Genomic DNA, 18,051 nt, shown 5'->3' with positions numbered 1-18,051 from the left:
CCTAACCCAGGGCCCTCCCTTTTTCAGGCGTCAATTTTCTTCGGGTAAATTTCATCTGTGCTTGTATTTCTTTCCTCGTATGGTGTTCTCCTGGAGCTGATGATTGGTAGAAGTACATTTGAAAGGTATCATACTGTACTTTGGCACATGTACTTTCTTACGACACTAGGTCTTTTGAAATGTGCCTTTGGGCGGATGAGCAGTAATACACTAAATATAGTGACAAAAACGGACATTTCTTGTTCATAATGATACACATTATATTTGTAGAAAATAGAGACTTTGACCCGAATTCAGGATCCAGAAGTTAAGCTTGCAATCAACGCTAGGGTGATCCCATATTACAAATTTCATTTACCTAAATACGAAATAGAAATATCAAGCCCCGACTGAGCGCCCTCCCTCTTTAAGTTGTAAATTTTCTTCGGGTAAATTTCACCCGTGCTTGTATATTTCGTTACCCACATAGTGTTCTCCTAGGGCTTATGATTGGTAGAAATGATTCAATCCACTTTCCAGTGAATATATTGAATACAATAGAATGAAATGTTGCTTGCGTTTCTGTAATGTTAAAAGGCATCTGTCGTCATTTTAATATACGCGCTGTTGGTCCCCGCGCTTAGATTAAATGTGTTGAAAAATGAGTCCTTTACTGACGTAAATAACCCTTAAATCAAATAAAAGAACTGTTTTAGGCCGCCGTTTTTCCAGCAAGATAAGTTGGGACACAATTCCAATTGAATTTTCAAAGATTTCTCAGAAGACGGCTATATCATGATGTTTACGTTCTTACATACCAATTTAACATTATCCAACTTTTAAAATTTCACCATGTCCGCCCAGAAACATTTCAAGTTCGCAAAAATATGGGACAATTGGATTTTCCAAATGCCCGATTGGACGGCGTGTATCAAATCGGATTTTGGAAAAGCCCGATTGCCTGGACAAAATTATTTTCTTCATATTTTTGTACATAATTTTTTTTTGAAATATTACAAAATTGTACCATTTATTTTTCCATGACCCTTCTAAACTAAAGTAGATGTGTCTAAGTCATTAAGAAATGAGTGTAACTCAATGCAGATCTGGAGCGCCTGTATAAATTACAGAGTCCAGTATATACCGGTTTCAAGCAATTTGAACGAAAATAACTTAAGGTGTCACCCCGGTATAGAAGTACTTCCGGGTCGTTGTATCCTAGAAAGTAGTTCTTTGAAATTTTGAAGTTCCCAATTTAACGCTATCCCTACTTTGACATGTTATATTCCAAATGTATTTATTGATACTGTGTACATTTTTTGTCATTTCTGATGTCTTTAACAGTTGTTTTATGTGTGTTTTTCAGGATTACATTTCTGTGCGGAAGGATTAAAAAACTACACCAGACTGGTGGCCATGACAGATGTCAGTGGGAAACTTAAACATGGACTAGATACTTTGATGTGTAGCAAAAAAGTTCATCGTTGATGGTGGTGTTTTTCTGTGATATATTGACTGGGATAGTATTACTCTTCAGAAATACAGAGCTGTCAATGCTGCAATTTTGTTGTGAAATTCACAATCCATGTCCAAAAATGCTTGTTTTACTATACAGCAAAGAAGGAGAAATTGTACCGGGCCGACACCTATATGGCAAATTCAGAAAATGGAATATCTCAGCAACCATAGGGTTTACAGTCATGAAACTTCACACACTAGTAGCTGATAACAATACAAATCAGTGGCTAAAAGGATATTTCCAAGGTTTGTGAAATTTTAATTTTATTCAAATTTTAAAAATTCAGTAGTTGAATTTTCTTTGAAATTTGAGTAATAGTTGTCTCCTCTTGATTTGTCAGTCTTCTACTATAGTGCAAAGACACTGAACAAGCAGGAAGCTTTAAAAAGGCTATATAAAAAGAAGACACATAGTTTTTCACTTTAATTTTAAGAAAAAAATATAAATTTAAATTTCTTAAATTTTTTTAAAAAAATTTCCATTTCGCATAGCGTCTCTTTTCCGAAGAATTTATAAGTATATATATGTGAACATGTTACATAGTGCCGCAGTAGACCGTGGATGAACAGTGTCGTATGTGTGGAAGCTGTACATTTTGGACCGGATGGGTTTATAAATGAGGCTATAGTCGGTTTCGTAACAGGAGTCGGAGAGACTGATTGCTTGTCGGGCCTGGATCTGGAACCGGTCACGGTGTTATTACACTGATGTTAAAGCCAGTCAGCAGGCGTCTCATATATGATATAAAGAAATTGCGTGAATGTTCGTTCCCTTACGTATGAGACGCATAACTAATATTACACGAAATAATTATTTTTATCATTCCAGTCAAATCCAGTCTGCTACCGGCATTTTGGCATTGAAGGACATTGCTTACCAGTGTGCCGAGTGCATTTGACGGCATTATTAATGTATAACAAGTTTTCTTTACACTGACAGGACATTGGTTGTATTACACAGGAAATTACATGGAGGTTGCTTCAGTGTGATAAAATAGTTGTTGTTGTTGTTGTTGTTGTTGTTTGTGTATTATTTTATTTATTCATTTGTTTTTTTCAGTTTAGAACATATTCCGAGCTTTCAGCCCGCATCAGGCCGTCGTCAGATACATTCTGCCTTGAATGGGATGCTTCTATTCTGATTTGCTTTTCAGGTTTACAACGCAGGTCTGTGTTACTAAGAAAATATTTAACGGGACTGATTTCCTGGGTCGGCCTCGTGCAGTTTCCTTAATATGTATTTGTCCTGGTACCGACTGGAAACACAACTTGACGGTATTTGTATTTCAGTTTTGCTCGATTCATTCTACTTCATTCTTCAGATAGGACCTTTCCTGTTGGGACTTTTATTCATGTTTTTCTGTATGTTGTTTTTTCATAGCATTTATGTGTTTCAATTCTTTTAAATGTGCATTTCAGATACTTTATTGTCTGTGCTGAAAGGGGTGTCTGGTAATACTTATTGTTAATATTCTTTTCACTATTTCAGCTACATATATGTAGAAAATTATTCAGTTGCAGTGTTTTAATGACAGACTTCCTGTAAAGTTCCTGAACCAGTTGATATCAGAATGATAAAGAAATGATAGATGGTACCAATCTGTGAATATTATGTCACCTTTTTCTATAGGTGTTCCTGATCACACTTAGAACTATACACACACACTCATTTGTTTCTCAAGAAAGGCCGACACCGGTTCACAATCTTTCTTTTGTCATTTGCAGGCGATGAATTCCATATGTCAGTAGGAATTTAGAATCGTACAACCAGTCAGCAGCTACCCATAAACCAGACCAACCTATTAAGTCGAGCGGGCAGAAGCTGTGATTCCCAGTGTTACACCGCAGAATGACGGCTAGTTTTCGGTAAGCGATTTACATGTTCCACCGGTGCATTTCCCTCTGGTCCTATTGTCTTTAGTCAGAACTGTAGCCTAAAATGTCAGTAACTGCTTGACAGTTTCAGGGGTACCCTGAGCTGTGTCTGGCTCCAGTTGGAGTTCTTGACCTTCCGCACTTGCCTGCTTCCAAGATGGCGCGGATCGGCTTTGCATTTGGCGTTTCAGGCATTGTTCGGCTTAGCCGAAGAAATAACTCATTTTAAGGCTGTGGTGTATTGTTCTGTTTTACTTCCAGTAATTGTCATAAATATAATCACATATTGGTCTTTGCTTGTGGGTTCTGGTCTTTCAATCATTAAAAGTTTCATTTTTCTGCAATTGTAGTGGGTAAATTATGCATTTTTTACTAAAAATTGCATATTTTTAAAGTAAATACTCATTTTGATACATCATTTTTCAAAATAAATAAGCTTAAAGTTACATAAAACATACTATAAGCATTAAGTAGTGATATCACAGTTGATTTCATGAAAGTCTGATTGAAATTATCAGAAGGAAGGCAAATTTTGTAATGTGCCTTTTTTCTTCAAAATTCCGGTTTCCGAGCCAATCCCTCCGCAAAGTAGGTCTAATGTTTGAAATGTTTCTGCGGGACAAAATTTTCTTTGCGATGACAATGTCTTGTGTAACTTTTCTCGCAAAACCCTAAGTTACAAGATTTTATAAGAAAAATTTGGCTAAATTAAAAATTTGATAAGATTTAGGTGTCACCCCGGTATAGAAGTACTTCCGGGTCGTTGTATCCTAGAAAGTAGTTCTTTGAAATTTTGAAGTTCCCAATTTAACGCTATCCCTACTTTGACATGTTATATTCCAAATGTATTTATTGATACTGTGTACATTTTTTGTCATTTCTGATGTCTTTAACAGTTGTTTTATGTTTGTTTTTCAGGATTACATTTCTGTGCGGAAGGATTAAAAAACTACACCAGACTGGTGGCCATGACAGATGTCAGTGGGAAATTTAAACATGGACTAGATACTTTGATGTGTAGCAAAAAAGTTCATCGTTGATGGTGGTGTTTTTCTGTGATATATTGACTGGGATAGTATTACTCTTCAGAAATACAGAGCTGTCAATGCTGCAATTTTGTTGTGAAATTCACAATCCATGTCCAAAAATGCTTGTTTTACCATACAGCAAAGAAGGAGAAATTGTACCGGGCCGACACCTTTACTGTATATATTTTGTAACCATTGTGATACTAGCCCTAACCTTTAGTCAGTATAGTATACATATTATACACTAAATGCGTGCGGATATGCAATAATTTGCGTATTTTAAACCGTGCACTCCAACTGACAATCACTTCCGGATATGCGCAGAAGGCCGCTCCAGCTCTGCAATGAGCAACATCGTTTAGAAGTACAATTACATTACCACTTAGACACGTTATGTCGAAATAAAACACTCAAACACAAATTAAATAAACTGATTAAATCATTTACTCTGACCTTTTGATCATGATACCGCATATTCACGCGGCATTATTGTATCGTCTGCATATTTCGCACTGAAGTTAAGTCATAAGACGGAAAGCTAGTAATTCCCAAAAAAACTATAGTTCGCCTTAATATAACTGAAATTATTCCCGCACTGTTATTATCACTTCTATAATTATCTGCAATAATAAAACGTATTTTCCAAGTTGCACACCTGGTTAATTGATCACATACCGCTCCATTTGCACAATAACTTTGTCGTTAAACCAGATTAATAAAAAAAAAATAATATTCTAGAAATTCTGTAAATTTAATTCATGAAATTGTTATGACTTCCTTTTTTCTCTCTCTACCTTTCTTTCTTTTTTTTCTTTTATATTGAGGCATGCGGTAAGAATTACCAATTGATAATAATACTCTGCTGTAATAATTAATCGGCTCTTTCTGTATCATCGGCAGCTAAACTTCGGGCGAGTTCGTGCGTTTCCACACGCGCCCGGAAATACCACGGATACGTGCAAATAAAGATATAATACAAAAATCACCAACTTTTAAACGTCTAGGGAAGCAAGAAAACATTAAAATAATTTCAAAATAAAAACATATATAACAATTTTATTGTCTGTAGAATACTTCAATAGGATAATAAATATTCTCAAATTATGGATAAAGTGGCTACAGGGGAAAGAATAAGATACGTACAACAGGTTTTTGCTTATTTTATTCGGTAACTGTATGCCGAAAACAGAGACTGATAGTGGTGTTTTTTAATCGCCAAGGGAAGCATTAATTCTTCATTTTAGATAAACATTTTTTTTATATCTTTGTAAAGAGAAAAGAATGACGAACACTTCAATAGTATAATAAATATTGTGTGTTCATTCTAATTAAAACAATATTTGTTCAAACTTTTTTTCCTTCTTTGTTTCTATTGGAAAATATCAACCAGATAAAAATCGATATCGCACAGCCAGGTGATTTCAAGGGGGACAATTATACCAATAGGACGGCAAATTTTAACTAATTGTTGATCATGAATAACCGTCTGTGGGTTCATCAAAGTTTTATTTTACAAAAATGAAATATATATCGTTCAAAAATATATTCATTGAGAGTAAGAAATCGCTTGCACCTTAGCTTTTATATCATTGGTTTATACAAAAAAAGCTTTAAACAGACGCATATATACGTGATTTTTACACACTTTATAAAGAAAATAGAAGGAAAAGAATGACGAAATGATGGCATAACATATCGTCTCGTGGGTCAATCAAAATCAAAGATCAAATTTATTTTTAAAATAGCTTGTCATGATTCAAATGTTGAACTTGGATAATTTATTTTCACCTAAGGATTCTTACTTTTAGTTATTAAGTAAAATGTGAACGAGCCCTACTTATTTCTACGAGTATATAGAAAGTCTGACCGCTATCGATTATTGGCGGGAGGAGTATTCTTCCGTATGTAAAACGCTCACAGTCACAGCTGAATATTTCTGTTGTTGGACCAGCGGGTATAAACGTTTCTCAGTTTCCATGCTGACATTAAACGTTTTTTTATTTCCAGTGTAACTGGCATTACAAAATGTTTAGTTGAAATGATATAACAATTACTAGTAATCTAAACTGTTTGTCACAGGAGTACTGACACATATCTTCATACCAGTTTACATCCGGTTTCTCGCACAGCAGAAGAAAGGTTTTGGCCTTATAACGACACTGATATCAAAGTTTTCAAACAACCTTGGGTCACACGGGACTTGTCTGTCGGCCGGAAACTCGAAAGACCAGCGTTGCAATAAGCTACTTATGAAAAGAAAGTAGCGAGTTTTGGCGAACATCTCTCCTGGGCACTGACGTAAACCGTGCCCAAAAAGGCATCAGGCTGAAAATATACAAGAAGAATTGTTCATAAAAATGGCTAATATACAAAGGATTAATTCGATGAAAAAAGATCATATTATGGCGAAATTTATATCGCTTTATTTAGATAGCACAAAGGCAGTTGTTCCTTAGAGAAAATGCGATTAAAATATTTTCTACTGTATTTAAAATATCAAAATCTAGATATAAGTGGTCATCTGAAATTTATAATTCAACAATGAAATATTAGAAACACTATTAGATACACTTCGCAAATCATATGAAACAGATTGATCATTTGATATCAAACACATCTGAGCCAATATGGAAATCATGGAACAATATAAAAGAACGGAGCCAATATGGAAATCATGGAACAATATAAAAGAACGGAGCCAATATGGAAATCATGGAACAATATAAAAGAACGGAGCCAATATGGAAATCATGGAACAATATAAAAGAACGGAGCCAATATGGAAATCATAGAACAACATAAAAGAACGGAGCCAATATGGAAATCATGGAACAATATAAAATGAAAATCATGGAACAATATAAAAGAACGGAGCCAATATGGAAATCATGGAACAATATAAAAGATCGGAGCCAATACAAATTCATGCATTTTGATTATAACGAGAAGTTACTTCAGTTAGTTTTCCTCGTTATTTTCCTTTCCTGCGCGTTTGGTGTCATATAAATGATAAATACAAAATAACTGTCACTTTGCATTCAGAAAATGCTACTCAATGGTAAAAAACTCAGCGAAATAAGATTGACGCTTAAGACGTCAGAAACGATATTGTGACGTGAGAACGGAAAAACTCACATCAAGTTTTGCTATAAATTTTGCCTTTAATCCAGTTTATAAAAAATCGGCTCGATAAAAAAATGAATAATTTTGGTATGTTGTTTCACAGTATGTGAACGTCTAGCAGACACACAAATACTTAGGGGTCACCGACTTCTATTTTTCGCAATATATCGTAACTTTACCCCCACCCCCGCATGGTTTGAGGCTATATGACGTTAGAGTTAAAAAGAGTGTGTTTTCAACTTACACAACTCACGTTCTTGTTAGAAACGAGATGTATTTATTATAAGAAATTTTCAAGATATATTCGATCTGAACTGTAGATGCCATGTTTTGGTGAAAGGAAAACACCTTTGACAAAATGTATATTTTATGCTATTGTCCGTAACCTTGCACTCATTAATCTTCGCTAATATTTTCGGGTGCTTTCGTTACTTGAAAAAAAGATGATCTGACTGAGGACTCGGACCCACAACCCTGAGATTGATGGCTAATCGTTTTGTCCACGCAGCTACTTTCATATGCGATATTTTGTAAATCAAGAAATTTTACGCAATAGTTATACGGACACCGAGAATTAAATTATATGGAATATTTATGGGGGCCAGGACAATATGTCAATACTTACGGACAATATCCACTACTGTCCGAAAGTATTGACCTGGCACTCATTAATCTTCGTAAATATTTTCTGGCGTTTTCGTTGATTTATGCAATATCTGTATCCTGAAAAAATCTATATTACTAAAGTTACATATACAATTATTCAATGACACGGTGGCGACCTGTTAAGGTGTCAGACTTCCACGCACGTTACCACGGGTTCGAAATCACTTAGATCATATTCAATGTAATTGTAATATTATCGACAACTGTTTCAATTTGACATTATTTTATGTATCATATTACATAGATTTTAATTGTTTTCTCTTTTAGTACGATTACTGAATGTTTTAATAAATGAACCATAAATGTCACGATACGTTTGATAAAATAAGTGGTAAGTTTGCAAATAAAACTGAGGAAGATATGTGGGGGGAGAGAGATATGGTCAGACGTAGGACTCGAACCCACAACACTGAGTGCCAGGTCAAAACTTACGGGCAATATTTACTATCCATTGTTTATTTCCTATTGATGTTTTCAAAATGCAGATTAAAAGCTTGAAGAATAGTTGTCTTTTCTGTTACTATCGGTTTAGTACATACCGCCAATCGTTCAACCTGTCTCTTGCAAATGCTAACTTAGCTTTGTAAGAAAAAGCTAGTATACGGTCGTGAAAATAGGAACTGTAATATGTTTTAAACTTTTAGAAAGCTCGTTCAAATGTAATTTTATGACATGAGGATTTGCCTGATTTTACCAGAAATATTTATCGACGCATGTCAAACGGTTGTTCCACTTCACATGTACAATCAGCACGAAAATAGTATATGGAATTCTTATTTTTTACGTTAATTAATTTATGGAGAATCATGAAAAAAATGTACCATTTTAGACATCAATCTCCACATCTCATTCATGCGAGATTACAAGTTGAGAGAAGAGTCTGTTCTATATGCATAAGGCTGAGCAACTGGTATCATTTTTTCGCATCCTTGGTCAAAGATGCGAGCTTCGGCACGAGACAGACAGTGACAGAGAGACAAAGAGACAAAGAGACAGAGACAGTGAGGTTACAGTTAGGCAGAGTAGCTAGTCCAGCGAAGAGACTTTATTCCTGAAAAATAGATCTACAGATGACGATAAAGTATTGCATATTTTGAAGTTCCGCTATAGCCCTATTGGTTACGACGACGGGAAAATGTCTTTATTGCCGCGGTTGTTCGGGGTTCGATTTCCGACACGGTCTACTTTTTTTCTTGATTTGGATTTTTAAAAATATTTTAGTTACAAAAACTCAAATTCTAATGTTCATGATACGACCAAACTTCAATTTGAGAGAAAGATTATTTTTAGCCAAATCTGGAGGTGGGTGACTTTAATTGACACTTTCTTAGAAAATCCCTCTTATGTCTCTCAATACTTTCATGTCGATTCGTTTCATCAATTCATTCCCGATTTACCGTTAATACATGCAGCTCCGCATGCATACTATTTAGATTATTTTGTTAAAGAAAACACGATTTCTTAATGGGGTAGGGGTAAAATATCGTCAAATATTGAAAAATAAAAGTCGGTGACCCCAAAGTATTTATGTGTCTACAACACGTATACATACTCGAAAACAACTTACAAAAGTTATACGTACTTTTATCGAGCCGATTTTTTATAAACTGGATTTTAAGCCAAAATTTGTAGCAAAACTTGATATGAGTTTTCCCGTTCTGATGTCACAGTATCGTCTCTGACGTCTTAAGCGTCAGTCTTATTTCACTGAATTTTGTACCATTGAGTAGCATTTTCTGAATGCAAAGTGACAGTTATTTTGTATTTTTCATTAATATGACATTTAGAGCGCAGGAGAGGGAAAATGCCGAGAGCATTCGGAACAGGACATTGCACGAAACGTGACTTCAGGAGTAATGTTTCTGACACAATAGCAAAAAACTCCAACAGTATGGCGACACACTAACATCGGAACTCAATCGCATATATCCTGAATTTTATACAGTATAAATTTCAGGACGAAATTCGGCAAAAAAATCTGGGGCGCATTCCACCTTAATCAGAAATTCTGACACACGTCCAGAAACATATTAAGACAATATACGACAATCAGATTAACCTTTAGCCTGCTGGCGGCAAGTGATTCTGCCTTTGCGACTAGCGCAGACCAAGATCCGTGCAGGCTGATCACTGTCTGCGCTGTTCGCTATTCAGTTAGTGAATCTTAAGTGATGACATATGCCACCATAGACATGATAGAAGACCCCTTCGAATAATTAGCGATACTACCCAATTGAATGATGGACTAGTTCATTTTAGAAATTGAGCAGTTTAAAGGTTAATTAAAAGGATAGCGTTTATCTTAAACAGACATTAAATTTTTTGTGGTAGTTTGGGTATTTGTGCAGGTACAACAGCGGTTCAAACGCTTTGAAAAGAATTCATAATTGCAATTATAAATGAAGTAGCGAACACTTATATTAGTTGTAATCTGCAAACAACTTCGGATAAGAATAAAACGAGGCATGGGGTTTATAATATGCATTTGGTCGATAAACACATGTATGTCTCGTTACCTGCAGCCTACGAAGAAATGACATTTAAAGCAATTTCTATAACAGCTCAGTAGTAAGCTCCCATTATTGCTGATTATATCACGACATCACAGTATTTCTTAGAAAAATCACTCGTACCTACACACGACCCCATCTGTTTTACTGGCTAAAACAATGATATGTTCGAAAATAAAAGTCTAAAATAATTTGATCTGAACGTGCACCACTGCCGTATCAGAATAAGAATCAGTTATAAATGATTTCCCTACATGAGATTTACGACGAGAAAAATATTTGAAACTTTTATGTCTAACTCACAGATAGATGTATTCGAAATACTCAATAAATATACAAACAAATTTGAACTTCTGTAAATTTGCTTTACTGACTTTCTCCGAAGTATATGTTCTGAAGGTAACAGGTCTCCGTGCTCGTCCAAAAATCTTTCTGGTCTGAATGTCCAAGGATCTCCCCATATTTCTTTATTGTGATGTAGAAACCATGCATTTCCAATTATCTGAAATACAACTTTTATGTTAAACATGTTTCGTGTGTAAAGTGTCTACTAAATCCCAAGAGGCGCCCCCGCTAAGCTCAATAGGGAGAGCGCAGATCTACGGACAACAGGGTCGTCAGTTCGATCCCCAGGCCAGGCATATGTTCTAACTGACGATTTAATAAACGACATTGTGTCTGATGTCATTCGTCCCCCACCTCTGATTCGTGTGGAAAAGTAGGCATTTACTTGCGGAGACCAGGTTTGTATTGGTACAGAATCCAGGAACACTGGTTAGGTCAACTGCCCGCCGTACTAACTAACTAACTAACTAAACCCCAAATAATGCCCATACCGATAGGTCGTGGAGGTGAATTGTTACTGTGAGATCCGACATTCTGTCAACATGATACAATTTAAGTAATAAGAAACTGCAGTCAACAGATAACTGTATAATGCACTGAATCAAACTGTTGCAAAATAAAAAAAGGACCGATGTTGTTACCCTTTGAGTTCGTCTGAATTTTTTAAAATGTAAATATTTTTATCATTGGTATGACTTCATACTATCCAAATGTATAACAAATTCAATAAAATAGTAAGAAACTGTTCATATTATATCAACAGACTGAACAATACCAGACTCACCTTAGCCAGTATGAGAAATGTAGGGACAAAGTGAGAACATCAGGGCCAATATGAGAAAACCGGGCCAATACGGGACTTATGCATTTTGATTGGTCAAAGTAAGGGGAAAAACGATAGAAAATGATAAAATTTGGATTGATCAAGTAACTTAGTACCAGCCAATGTGACCACCTTCGGACAAATGACAAGACAAAGATAAGATCATATGATTGATAACATTATGATATTCACATGTTCTCTACTGTTATATAATCGTTTGTGTCATTTCATATCCCCCACAAATGATGCGAATGTATTCAATCTTTTCTGTTAAATCAATGTCAAATCAAATACATACTGACGTTTTGACTGATTTACAAACCTTAAACATGATATATAAAATTTTATAAACTTACTGTACTGTTGGCTTCAATGTCAAATCCCTCAAACTCTACGTGCTGTCTACACCTGTGTGGCAACATGAGTGGCACAATAGTTATATATCGGTGTACTTCCATCTCAAATGCCTTAAAGAACGTGCATTTGCTTCGGTCTTTGAAGGTTGGTTGTCTACCTTGACCAATTTCTCTGTCAAATTCTTCCTGCAGTTTACGCTGGTACTGTGGGTGGTTCAGTAAGATCAACATGGTGTTTGTAAGGGCAGACCAAGTAGTTGTGATGCCTTAAATAAAAAATGGACGAATATCATATATATCAAAAGAATTTAATAGTCAGTTCTTAGTGGAGAGCGTCATCTACATATTCGTACTCACTTTGTAACATTACTTCATTTTTTTAAATCACAAATAAGTGTAATTAGTATTAAATGCCAAAGTATTTACTAACAAATGATTTTTTCTGATCGCTTTAACATTGACACTCATTAACTTCAGTATAAATGACCGCCTCGGTAGCCTAGTGGTAGAGCACCCGCTTCGAGTGCGGGGGTCGTGGGTTCGATCCCTGTCACGTGTCTACGGCGTGATATTACAGTGTGTCAACACTATAAATGTGGACATTGGAATGTTACATGTAGACCCCGTCGTCTATGCGAATGAAAAAATGTCGGAGAAGACGTTAATCCCGAACACACACTCAGTATATGACTTCTAAATACGATAATTTGTATCATAATCATCCATATATAATCTATATGGCAATCTATATGGCATATCGTCGTATCCAACAGAGAAAGAGTTGAATTTGACAAAATTTTAAGGTTATCTGTTTAGTTTGATAAGTGTCTCAGAATATAGGTTTCAATATTAAAAGACGCGATGTTTGTTTGTAAACTTATTTACAGATGCCACCGGTAACCCTCCTGAAGATTGTTAGTAATGCTGGGACTGCAAGATACAGAAGACGCTCTAATTTCAGATGCTTTCCTGGTCCAGAGTGGTTTATGTAGAGCCACTGGTCACGAGAGTCATTTTCCAATGTTAGTATTATTCTCCCAACCCCTAGTTTTGTAGTCTGACAGTGTAACCATGGGACAACTGCCTCGGTCCCAAAGGCCTGCTCGTGTGGTAGGAAATATTTCAACCTTAAACAGGTAATAACACCCGGGTTGTTATTACATTTGGGAGGCTGACAATATGCTATGTCAGGCGCTCTAACCTGTGTACTGCAAAATCATTTAATTTCGTGGGTATGAAATTTCGTGGTATTGGTCTAAACGGCAATTTCGTGGGGATATGAATTCGTGGATTTCAACTTTTGAACATAAAATGAATGGGAATTTTACATGTTCGTTGGGATTAAATTTTGTGGATTGACTCAACCACGAAATCCACGAAAATTAGTCCCCCACGAGTATTAATGATTTCACAGTATTTTATATAAAGTTAACCATCCCATATCATTATCGCTGGTCTGTGTATTTTAATAGTAACTTTGTTTATTAATTGACTATACAAATTCAGGTCATGCATAACCGTTGGTAAATGATTACTTGTGTGTATGTATAATCACAACTTGTCTTGATATTTGCATATATGAGAGATGTTTATGATGCGTGTATTTTTTCATATACTAGTATCTTACGTTTGGTCGCACATCAAATTATGTTTTGGGGTAGGATTAATCGATTAAAAATCGTGTCGGCATTCTTAACATACATTGTCGAGAATCTCGACTTTTCTGACTTTGAAATCTTATTGATATACTGCTTTCGAATTATCCCAAATACATTATTTGAAAGGTATAAAGAACTGGCAATTTTCAATTACAAAAGAAATTAGCGTTTGAAACTTCGTATTTGTTCTGTATCAAACTTTGAAAAAAAAAATATTCTAAAGCAAAATATTTACCTCCATCAATAATGTCAATTACTTGAGCAATAATTGTTTCATCAGTAAAGAACACATCGGCATCAGATTCACGTTGCTTTTGCTGTTCCTCCAGGAAAAAATCAACAATGCCCCGAACTTGACCTCTGACGTGTGTTGTCTGTAATTTGAATCCACACAAACATATATTCAACAAAATAGGAACTGCAAAAGCATTGTACAGCTAAACCTTTGTTAAGCAGCAAGCCAAGGGAGGGACACAATCTGGCCGCTGAAGGCAGGTTGCTGCTTAAGACAACGGAACAGAAAGTCAGTTTGGGAAATTCGCCATCCGCTGTTTAAGGGAAGTTGCTGTTGAATACAAGTGACCTCTAAGGCAGGTTAACTGTATAAAATAATCGCTCATACAGCATTCCATACGGAAAAAGTGGAACGTGCTAAGAATTACTCGGAAGCGGGTGCTGCTTGTGGGCCAGCGGGGTGTTCTATATTTCATAACATCTCATGGAGAGAATCAAATCAAGTCTGTTTTATTTTGCTTTACTGCTTTTTAAGCTGCTTGAAGATGTTCTTAAAGTAGTTGCTTTTATCAATGTTATTCTTATTACACACAACAAATCTTTCAAAGTATCTCAATAGCTAAAGTTAGTGGGCCCGTAAGATGAATCGGTAATTTCCGTATGATGACGTTTTCACACGTGTTTCGGCATTCTTTGGGCATTTACGACTAGTTCATACAAGCCAATGGCTTTCTGTTCCGGAAAATACCGAAATCGCATACGGAGATAATTTAACGGAACGGAAATTGTCATTTGTCATCTTAAATCTGAACTATATTTGGAAAACTTATTGCTGGAAATAATTTACTGAATTCTATTGCATAAGGATTATTTACTCAGACATCTAAATAAATCAACAAAGTGCAAACCTTTATATCATGGAAAAATTTCTTCACAATTTTGGCGTTAACAGACTTTGCTTTTCGGTACTCATTTCCGTATTTTCCTGGCAAATACCGCAAAAATGGGAAAACTGACATGATAAAATTGACGTAAGAATTCAGGTAAAAATCTTCAACTTCTATTTCTTCCTTGAACATGTTAATTTCTTCTTCATTATCTGATATTGTTTCACCGATTAGCTGAAAATGAAATAAACGACATCTACTAGTTTTATGCAATGAAATCAATACGATGACGATACAATTACATTTTGTATATAAAAAACAATTGTTTACACACGACGTTTGCAAACTATCATGCATGTTTTTCAGTTGTAAACAGATGCCAAAAGAGAATTGGTATCTCTTTATCTATAGCATTTTTCATATATAATTGTCATATGAACTGCCTGTGTTAAAACGACAAAGTAATATAACTAGCATATACCCGATAAGCAACATAGAATTTGACTTTGCAAACGGTATAAACACGATGAAAATTAGCTAGATATGCAATCTGATTAAAATATCGATCTTCTCGTACATGAACCTCATGCGTAGCGTTACTGAGGAGATGATTTTAATCTGATTGGTAAGTCCTCATGCGTAGATGATTTTAATCTGATTGGTAAGTCCTCATGCGTAGATGATTTTAATCTGATTGGTAAGTCCTCATGCGCAGATGATTTCAATCAGATTGGTAAATCCTCATGCGCAGATGATTTCAATCAGATTGGTAGAAATGTAGTCGAACTTGATATACTCATATATTACAAAAATATTGATTTAATTAAGTCTACGTTCTTATCTATATAAAGGTATGGGACTGAAAATGAAAATTGGGTAATTACGTATTTTACGTATGCGAGTTCGGCATTCTCCGTTGTTTTTTTTTACGGAAAACGCATATACGTATTGAGCGTTATGTACGTCCGAAGAATGACGAATCGCCTAGCGAGTGTACGTAATCAAACGGAAATTGCCGAGTGTTATTACGGGTCTAATGCCTTAAACATGAACTGGAGACATTTTCATTTAAACCTTACCCTGCTAAATTTCTATAATGAACTCGTCCGTCTTTCAATTTGGACAGTACCATTACAGGTAACTGTTAAAAAGGGTGCTTACCAAAATGATACTGACTGAATGGCGAACAGTGCAAATCATGATCAGACTGCATGGATGTGCAGGCTGATCAATTATCTACAATGGTCGCAAAGGCAAAGTCAGTCGTGTCCAGCATGATAGGGAGTTTCACCGTACGTTAAAATATCAACAGTTTGTTTAAGCAACTTGCCTAGACAACTCAATAGAAGAAAACAAATATAAAAAATTAAGATAACTGAGATGTATACAGGTATGGACTATGGCCATGACCTGATTTTAGCGCTTATCGGAAGAAGAGACGAAGAAGTTTGTTTACAGTTTGTCATAAACTGAACATAGAAATACAGTCACGTTAAAATGACGGCACCGATGGACACAATAACTGTTTTTCATTAATAAATGTACAATGTAAACACTTACTGTATGACCTACCGGTCAATACTGACAATTATTGCCCTCGGTTCTTATCATTTATATAAGGAGTCATGTAATAATCATGCTTATACAAGTGTAACAACCGTATGTGCATCGGTTCAAAGAGGTGTCTTGGGGATTACTACATAGTACCTTAGCAGTTATTAAATAGAGCCTTAGCGATCATTACATAGAGCCTTGACGATCATTACATATGGCCTTAGTGATTATTACATAAAGTATGCACTAGACTACTAACCGTAACTGAAATAACATTTGACAGCGACTGCTGAAATATTCCCCTCAGCAATCATAACATCGAGCCTTAGCGATGATAACATTGTGCCTTAGCGATTATCACATAGAGCCCTAGCGATCATTACATAGAGCTTAAGCGATTAACACATCGAGCTTTACTGATTATTGAATAAAGCCTTAGCGATTATTACATAGAACCTTAGCGATTATAATTAGAGGCTTGGCGATTATTACACAGAGCCTTAGTGATTATTACATAGAGCCTTAGTGATTATTACATACAGGCTTAGCGATTATTCAAAAATACGCACTAGACTACTAACCATAAGTGAAATAACATTTGACAGCGACTGCAGAAACATTCCCAAACACTCAAAATTTTGTCCTGGTGCATTCTCTATTCTTTGAACTAAATTCTTCATTTCTGTAAGGACGTTATTCTCCAACTCTTGTATTCCACTCCCGTATGCATGTAGTGCTTGCATCACATTTTTTCTTGCAGTCTTGTGGAACTGACCTGATCCATCTACTACAAAGCTTACAGCTTGGCTGTTACAAGCAAAATGCTCACCATAAAACATTTCTGCTCGATCACTAAAATAATGTTTGTACTTTTCGCCACCGAATGATTTACGAATGATGCTTTCGCTATTCAAAACTACAAATTTATCAAACAGCATTTTCAGTTGAAATATTTCTCCATATTGCTGTGCATAGTCCATAAACTTGAAGTGAATATTTTTGTCGTCAATTTCGTGTATGCATCCGAGAACAGGCAACCCCTTTGGTCCCGCTATGACTTTACCTTTCAATGTCTTCTTCTTACTAAAGTACATAAACATTGCTACAAGTCCTAAAACTATATAAACAATTTCATATCCCATCGTTCTTTTTCACGATCCAAACTGTTTTATACTTTAACCACAAACTGCATAATTTCAAATAATTATCAGCTGTATTTACACGATCAGCTATGAAGTGTGAGGTAAAAAGATACAAATAGACAATCTACATTTAAGTTAGTTTAAGGCTTATGTTCAGGTTAAGAAATACTAACGAACATTTTAGCATAAAACTGATGTTTTTGTCACTTAACAGGAGGTAAAACAGTGAATTATTATACAACAAATCACTGTTCTGACGTCACAATAAATACGTCATAGCATCGAACGGCATAGCGGCGCGCTGGAAAAGAAACCGATTGAAAACGGTCAAATATTTAATGAATGCCGTCAAG

General features: G+C 35.5%; 1 long non-coding RNA gene and 1 pseudogene across 1 annotated transcript; one reads left to right on the top strand and one right to left on the bottom strand.

Moving 5' to 3' along the window:
• The first annotated feature begins 1,178 nt into the window (after positions 1-1,178).
• Positions 1,179-4,593, top strand: LOC128555729 (uncharacterized). Its single transcript, XR_008370301.1, has 3 exons — positions 1,179-1,743; positions 3,223-3,363; positions 4,291-4,593. It is a non-coding gene; the product is annotated as an uncharacterized LOC128555729 (long non-coding RNA).
• Positions 4,594-4,857: 264 nt separating this feature from the next.
• On the bottom strand, positions 4,858-17,786 carry LOC123525668 (cytochrome P450 2D28-like; annotated as a pseudogene).
• Between the last annotated feature and the right edge of the window lie 265 nt (positions 17,787-18,051).

Source organism: Mercenaria mercenaria, chromosome 3 (genome assembly GCF_021730395.1).
Source record: "Mercenaria mercenaria strain notata chromosome 3, MADL_Memer_1, whole genome shotgun sequence".
Lineage (NCBI taxonomy): Eukaryota > Metazoa > Mollusca > Bivalvia > Venerida > Veneridae > Mercenaria > Mercenaria mercenaria.
This window is presented reverse-complemented; position numbering and strand designations above follow the sequence as displayed.